Here is a 9,721-nt window from a genome sequence, read left to right on the forward strand (position 1 = left end):
ACTATTAAATATTGTATGAACCAAAAGGACTGCTTTATCAAATAAACAAATGAGGCAGTTTTGCTATTGATTTCATCTCACGTTTTGACTACCTTATCTAAGGATTTATGAGTGCTATTATATCTTGTTGAAATTATCTTTGAATTCTCTTTTCAACGATATATAGCTTGTATGAATTGGGGATCATTTGGACTATTAAATATTGCATGAACCACAAGGACTGCGTTACCAAATAAACAAAGGAGGCAGTTTTTGCTACTGATGTTATCTTACGTTTTGACTGTCTTATCTATTGAATTATTGAATTATGATTGTTTTGTGAACAGTATTTTGTAGTTTTGGGCAAGAAAGGAAGAAAGAAAAGGAGGAGAAAAAGGAAAGGAAGAAGAAACAAAAGAAAGGAAAGGAAAGGAAAGAAATGAGAGAAAAAAAGAAAAGAAAAAGAAAGAAAAGCAAGAAAAGGAATTTGGGACTCAAGATTTAAGGGTCATCCCAAAAGTAATGTCTGGTGAGTTATGAATAAATTTAGATGAAAGCAAAATTAGTAAGATATAAGACCCGTATGCATGCTATAAACTATAAGGGGATACTTTACACTACACCGCTAGCAATAGGGCACGTCCGCAGTAGGACACGTCCATAATAGGACATAGACCCCTAGTAGGGTCCTCTCGTAATAGAGCATGCTCGCAGTAGAGCTCAATTCAGATTTAAAAATAGTGTAGTGAAAGAAAAAAAAAGAGCTCGAGCTTAGAAAAGTGCCAAATCTCTATAGTTAGCTTCCAGAAAGTATCAAATAGACACCAGATGGGACAAAGTATGACCCAAATAGTAAAGAATGAACTAGATTACCCCCATAATCTCTTATAGAGGTTAGGATGTGAGGTTGAGTCCCGAAAGTGAGGTAGAACAGGAAAGAGATAGTTTACTTGATTCTTTCCCCCTTGCTGAGTGTTCTTATCACTCACTTCCTTTTCTTTCATGATTGCAGGTACAGGTGATTGAGGTAGCTGCGAGGCAGGGTCAGGTCAGCGAAAATAGATCTGGCTGGAACAGGTTATCTTTGGTTTGTATTATATGCATACAGTCACATGTTCTTGTTGCTTTTGGACCTTTTTGAGATGTTGGTATAGTTATATATGATTACTCCACATTTTCAGATGCTTTTAGATGAGTTTTCACATAACTATATATATCTTTTGTTCGCTTCTAGATTTTTAGTTTTCTTAGAATGTTTTCTAAACACTTTTAGTGATGTGTTTATTTTAAAGTATTTTAAAATAAAAAAAATCGACGCTCCGGATATTAATTTGTAACATTTCTCCTTCGGTGGATAATCATTCTAGGGAGGGATGTTACAATTATACTATTTTGATCTATTTCCATCGCGTACATGTAAAAGTCTAAACATAAAAAATTAATATGTTAAAATTTGTACAAAACTCAATAGATAAATTACAAAAAATTAAACATGAAATATATATACAATTAAAATTATAATATCAGACGCAATCAAAAAATTAACCATGATAACCTATTAGGCCGTATAGGTTGCACCGTGACTACGATGACCTCGTCCTTATGCTCTACTTGGTGTGCAGGATGAGCCAACCATAGGCACTGGAGCTAGACTTAGACAATTCAAGTGAGTATGGCCAGGTTGATGACATCGGTTGCAGTTTTGTTGTCTAACTCCCTCTCCTTGTGAAGGTCTTCTTGCATGGTTAAAAGGACGACCAGACTGTTGTTGTTCTATCACTGAAGGATAAATCGCAGGTATATTTGATAGGGTCCAAGTTAATTGATCCCTTAGTGGATTAATATCTTTTCTATACACCCTATGTAAATATTCAATAGAGTAATATATATTGACCTAGCCTACATAGTCTGATAGGTTATTATACTTTGAAATAGTTACAACATGTGCACATAGAATCTGGGAAAATTGAAATTTTCCACAATCACACATTCGATATAGAAGATTCGCGATGAACACTTGTTGTTGTGAATCATGAACTTCGTATTGTTGCATGTTGATTGGTTTAATAACCATATTGATAGATTTGAACACATATTGAGCAAGTCTGTCCTTAGCCTATCGTGTTAACATGTGAGATCTCTCATCTACAAAAAACAACAAATAAATTCAATGAAAAAAAAACATCATTAAAATTTTAGTCATATGAACCAGTCATGTTTCGCCTATTGAAAAATCAATATTGCATTGTGCTCCGAAGAAACTCAACTAATATGGTGATAGGCAAAATACGAGTAGTCCATGTTAAAGCATTAAAGGACTCAGCAATATTAATCATCATAATGTTGTACCGCCATTCTCTGAAGTAGGCACACGCTCATCTTTCATACTTAATGTATGTCAAATAGGTTGTTGCAGTGGGATTTCCTCTGGTAATTCTACTCATAATAGCTTGAAAGTCCTTGAGGAGATATGTCTTAACAGCTTTCCAAAATAATCTTTCAATATGTTTGGTTTTTTTGAACTGCAAACGAATATTACCCTTTATATGGTAATTACAAAACCCATGATGAGCATAAGGCATTACATTCATAACCGACATAATTATTGAATGACAACGATTAGAAATAATGGCAAAATCCAATAAATCACCAATACACATGCAAAAGTATGTCAAAAGGGTGTTCATGTATCTATTCCCTCCTTGTGCCCAATACCGAATATGAGTAGGTAAATTTGATTATTATCATTCTTCGTAACACAATGAAAAGAGAGCCAAGATACCTTCCTTTTAAGTGTGAAGCATTAATGCATATCACCGGATGATAGAATTGTTGGAACCCTCTTATTGAACACCCCATACACATGAAGAAAAACTTGAACCTATTTTTCAGATCAATATCAATACATGTCACCGTTCTTGGGTTATGAAGCTTCAAATTATGATAATACTAGTATAATAGACCGAAAAACTCTTTTGGAGATCCTCGTAATACATTTATTGCATATGTTTTGGCACGCCATATTTGCGTGTAAGATATGTCGATTCTGTACCTATCTACCATGTCTGAAATAATTTCCTTTGGTCGATAAATACGATCAACCACAAACATTAACTTAAGTATATTCTCTAATGATTCTACACTAGTTTGTCTATGGTGCGGCAATATTTGATCTCGCAAATAAGTGTGTGTCACATTCATACGTCATAAGACCTAATAGTCTCTATCTTACTCTCTTATTGCTCGTGCCCGCCATTTACATTGGTGGTGTACTCACTTAAGCTTATACCGTATATTATCAGAATGACCAACCTTTTATTGAATTCCTGTCTCTAAGGCATATGCTCAAAATAATGCTTTCAATCCTGCTTTCGAGTTATAAAAACCCATCACTTACAAATGGGTGCCCCTTTGTGTTGCTCGATTACTAATACCTACATTCTTAATATCAACAGCAAGCGTAGGAACCTATTAAAATGGATTTGGACTATGGATGTGACTTGAATATGCTCCAATATTCATAAACCCATAACATCTCGTGCTATATTCAGCCCTCTCATTACAAGCATGACTTTAACTTCTGCCAACATCTTGGCTCGGAACACCATACATGTCCTTATCAAACCTCGAGATTCTTCATCGTCATCATCTTCATTACCTTCTATTTCATAATCTTCATCTATGTCATCGTCATTATCATCATCAACCCCATAATTCCCACCAAACTCTTGAAAACTTTATGAATGTGCCCACTCATCTGTAGAATGATTTTCCCTTTCTTCCTCATGAATATCTTTGGCTTGTTGATTGTCTCTTCCATTAATTGAACTCTCGATAACATAAAGTTTTGTATATCTTTGTGAACTTCTTGTTACAGTCATAAAAACTTCACATCATCATCGTCTACAATCTCCATTGCATCCATATCACCTAGGGTAAATACACGCACATTTGATTGACTTCGATCGAGTCTTAAACGATAGCTGATTCCTACAATGAATCTTTCAAAATCAACACAAATATTGATCAAGGCAAGACAAGGAAAACTTGAACGCTGAGAAAGAGAAAAGAAAGATAAATAAATAGATTACTATTATAGCATATTTATTTAAGCTTTAAAATAAGTTTTATATATATATATATATATATATATATATATATATATATATATATATATATATATATATATATATATATATATATATATATATATTAAAATAATATAAAAATTTCAGTTTTTTTTTTTTAATTAAAGAGCCAAGGTTTGATGAACACCGTACATGTTTGTAATAACCTCATTACAAGCATGACTTTGACTTTTGTCAACAGCTTGGCTCAGAACACCGTACATGTCTTCATCAAACCTTGAGAATTCTTCGTCGTCATCATCCTCATTACCTTCTACTTCATAATCCTCATCCATGTCATTGTCATTATCATCATCAATATCATAATTCCCACCAAACTCTTGAAAACTTTGTGGATATGTCCACTCATTTGTCGGATGATTTTTTCTTTCTTCCTCATGAACATCTTCGGCTTGTTGATTGTCTCTTCCATCAATTGGACTCTCGGTAACATAAAGTTTTGTATATCCTTGTGAACTTCTTGCTACAACCATCAAAAACTCCGTCTACAATCTTCTTCGGACCCACATCACCTAGAGTAAATACGCGCAAATTTGACTTACTTTGGTCGAGTCTTAAACGATAGTTGATTCTTGCAATAAATCCTCCAAAATCAATACTTGTGTCAATACACATCACTCTCTCATTCCCATCAACATATCTTGTCACATTATCATTACCTTCAATCTATTGGGCTCCATAGCGAATCTTAAATATAGTTTTTTCCATCTTAACTAAAAATAAACATAAAAACTCCAAATTGCACTAGTTTACAATTTTTTCAAATTAAACCCCAAATACAATACCAATGCAACCAAGCTTCATACATACGTATTTATAACACATTAAACTATTATATCATCAAGTGATGTATAAATATTGATCAAGGTAAGACAATAAAAAAACGAAAGAAAATGAATGTGGATGATTTTGCTATGAAATCTTTGCAGCAAATGTTAATTATCTTAATAAATTCAGCAATTTTCGTCTCTCTTTCCTTTATGTCCAAATTGAATTTTTTATAATGGTTTTCTCATGGATTTTATTGTTCAATCACGTGTCTTCTCTGATGAAAAATTTATTTTTTTCATGCTGTAGGGATTTCTTTCTCACTTGAACGCTGAGAAAGAAAAGAGCAAAAATCGTAAAGAAAAAAAGAAAATCTTAGTATAAATCATGTCAAAAAGAGTATTTTAAAGAAGTGAAGTACTATTTTAGTATATTTATTTAAGCTATGAGATAAGTGACAAATATATATACACAGATTAAAATAAGATAAAATTTTCAGTTTTTTTTTAAATTAAAGAAGGTATGTTTTTGCAGGCCGACTTGCAAAATGCCTATAAAAATGACTTGATTTGTGACTCGCTAGATTTTGTCACTTTACTCATGCGCAACTTATCATGACTACATACGATTTTTCTCCAAATTGATTTGACATTGGTGATTAAGGTCAAATAAAATATCTTAAAATTCCAATTTTTATATCAATTTCAATTTTAATTTTAAATCCAATTCTAATTGAATTCAAATTTCGAAAACAATCTCTTTAAATGCCATGAAAGTCTTTGGACTTTTCCACCCTCATTTATTGCCGGATACTGAAAGTCGATGATGTGTCGCATACGTCTTACCACCATTTATTGCCTTCCCACCACATTTTGACACGTGGGTTGTTTTAAATGCCAGATATTGACCTTGCATATTTTTACAAAGTCTATTATTTTCCTACACCCCTTAATTTGAAAAAGTACATTAAAGTCTTGTAATTTTGAAAAAACCGAGTACCCCCTTACTCTCATCTAAATTAATTAAAATTGACTATTTTTTATGCATGTAAGTTTTTTTTAGATTATATATATTAATTAAAACACAATTATACAGACAAATCTTTGGTTACCAAAAAAAAAACTCAATTTAATGCAAAATTTATTCTTATCTCTTATCTTAATAACCTCAAATTTGCAAATATTTTTTAATCCAACATTTCATTTAAAATTCAATCAACAAGAAATATGATTATTAATTTGTGAAGAATTTTATAGATACAATCACATAAATATTCATCATAAAAATATAAAATTTATTAAATTATTATTATTATTAATACATTAATACTTTTAGAATTTGGATTATAAAAGTAAAAACCATGAGGAAAAATTGAGGGGTTTAAAGGAAATTTTTAAAAGGTTAGGTGAATAAGAAAGTATGATAATGAGGTGGCGGTGATGTCATTCAATTCTAGCAAAGACTTTTGGTCTGTCACAGGATTTTGTATTAATTAGACTTGACCATCCCATCAAATATCGAAAATTCTATTCAAGCTCAATTACAACTTTCAATACATTATCTATTCAAGCTCAATTACAACTTTCAATCGAAAATTTATGATAAATTTAGTTAGGATTATGATTTAAATCTCGATGACTTAAACATATTTAAGTTATTGAGCTAAATAAATTCAATATTAAATTAAGTTAATCTTATGATAATATCCTTTTTAAATAATGTTAGATTAATATTATCAATTCACTCAATCAATCGATGCCAATTTAATTATTAATTTATTAATACACCTATAAATAATATTATATATATATATCTATTTTAGATATATAAATAAATATATATTTATGTATGTTATCACATAATTAAATATTATTTTATTTTTAATTTAAAATTATTCAATTATATAATTTTATATATCAAATATATATTTATTTATCTATTAAAATTAAATACATATAATTTTATTATTCACCTGTTTGATGTGAATAATTTAAACCTAATTAATTGGAGAAATGACTTCTAGCTAATATGAAAAAGCTTAAAACCTCTTCTCCTATCATAAAAGTCAAGCAACCAAAAAAGTTTCATTGAAATTTCAACAGTTTTGGGTCTATTTTTTTTAATTACAATTTAGATGTCTTATTTATTTTGTTATTAAAGATTGTTAAATAATTAATAATTTGAATTTATAGTTATATGTTTCCCTCATGGTTGATGAATATTCGTGGGACTCACGATCTTCTTTATTATGTTAAATGTAATTGATTAATTTTTAAAATTAAATTAAAAATATGATAAAATTTTATTTTTTTATTATTATTATTAATTAAATAATATTTTTAAATTTATTATTAACATTTGATTTTACTAAAAATTAAATGTTAGATAAATATTAACATGATTAAGAGCTAGTAAAAATCACTTTGATAATAAATTGTCAAAATAAGTCTCCCATAAAAATAAGTTTTGGCCAATTCATTTTACACATGTGACAATTTTTTTTTTTAAGTTTTTTTAATTCAAAACAGTCCAATAGGAAAGCCCTTCTCATATCTTATACAAATAAATATAAATTATGATAAAATTATATAAATTTATAATATGTATAAATGATAATATATTATCATTTGCTAAATAATTCGAAATCAAGAGTAAAAGTAGTGTTATGTGTATAATTTTGTACCCAAACAATAATATATCATCATATGATTAGATAGTTAAAAAATAAATAAAAATAATATTCAATCACAAAATAATATATCGTTTTTTGTGTATAAAATTATACATAAAAGTTGTACACATAATTTTATCCCAAGAATAAAATAATTAATAATATTATATATACAAATAAATTATATAAACTGATATTATAGCATACCATTAGATGATTTTGAAGTGAAAGAAGAAATAAACAATCATATCACTTAATTACACTACCTCAATTTATATAAATAAGTTTATACAATTTGTTTATACACATAATTTTATTGTAAAATAATATTCACTCGTATAATAATATTTCAACATTAATGCCTAAATTAATATTAATTTATAAGGTGAAATTATAACTTAAGTAGTCAAAATTATACCTTTTTGCATGTGAAATTGCACTCAAAATGGTGTGATTTAACCAAAAATCACAAATTAAGTTTGACTTTGATCATACAAGTACATCGATGGTTGAAATCACATTAAAAATGTATGATTTCATCAGTTTAGTAAAATTGTATTTTTTTTGTGTGATTTCAGTCAACAAATCCAATAATATAGTATTTTTATAAAAGTGAAATATTTAAGGATAATATAAAAAAATAATGTTATATGTACATATTTTTTTATACGTAATTTGGATATATAGATAATATATCATCATATGATTGAGTGTTACTTTATCTTTAATTCAAAATTACTCAATCACATAATGATACAACATCTATATAACAAAAATATATACATATAATTTTATTGATATAAAATTTTACCTTCTTGACATTATATTTGAACTCTCTTCCAATAACAAATTTGAGTTTTGAGTGATATTTTGTTGTTTTTTAAATTAATATATAAGAACATTATTTTCTGCAGCCATGAGTGGAAAAAAAAATTAAAGTGAATCAAGAAAAAATTATTAGATATAGAAAATATATTCAACACCAAGTTATTGATAAAAGTGACAATACTTTCTTATAGTCGTGACTCCTCTTTGAAGTTTTAATATATCTTCTTAATAAAATTGTTTTTTTTTAATTATTCTTCTAATATGTGTTATTTTATGATTAAATATAATTTTATTTATAATTTAAATCACTTATATAATTTTATTGTAATACCGACATTCGAGGATATAAAACTATTATTTTTTTCTATTAAAGAAACCAAATTAAATATCTCTATTGAAATGATTGAATTTTTATTATTTTCTATAAAAGATGTCGCATAAATAGAATTATGATTATTACTTTGTTTTTAAAGTAAAAATTAATTCGATATTTTTAATAAGCGAAAGTAAATATTTATTATATTTAATAAGAACATTCTAAAGTTTGATAATTTCAATTAAAAAATTAATATTTGATACATTCCATAGAAAAATAAAATTAACCCTTTTAATTTAAAAAAATTGATAATTTAGTATCAAATGTTATATTTATACAAATAAAATAGTATTTAGATATTACTTTGACAAAATTAATTTTCAGGTATCATATTCTCATAAAATAATTTTCTAATTTTGCTATTTTCATACGTGATTATCATTAAAATAATATTTTATGAAAAAAATTAAATTAAAATTGAAACATAATATTCAAGAAATTAATGCTTGACGTAGTACCGAAGATTTTCCATGACAGAAACCCAGTCCTCTTAGAAAGAAAGAGAAGTCAATTCAACTTTGGCTTTATCCCGTGGAATTTTTTATCTGCAATCTTGCCAAATTGACTAATTCGATTGATTAAATCGTATAATTCGATGTGATTTATATATAAATATTAACTTATTTTAGATTTAGGTTAAATTCAATAAAGCTGTTGAAATAGAAGTCCTGTCTACAAGCTAAATTATAAAGACAAAAAGAGCCGGTTGAGAACTTGACAGCGGTAGCCCACCATTTGGCTGAATTCAAAGTGCGAATAACGCATCAACAGTGGAAGAAGAGTCATACCCTTTAAATAGTCAGATATAGAGCCAAAAATGGGGCCTGGAATGGAGCCCAAGAGGGTCCGTTGTTCATACGCGTATTTGTTTTCTTCCTATTTGTTTCATACAGCTTGCAAGTTGCAACTTTTATTAAAATGATATATATATATATGTCTTGCCCTCTTATC

The sequence above is a fragment of the Mangifera indica genome, chromosome 10 (genome assembly GCF_011075055.1).
Source record: "Mangifera indica cultivar Alphonso chromosome 10, CATAS_Mindica_2.1, whole genome shotgun sequence".
Classification (NCBI taxonomy): Eukaryota; Viridiplantae; Streptophyta; class Magnoliopsida; order Sapindales; family Anacardiaceae; genus Mangifera; species Mangifera indica.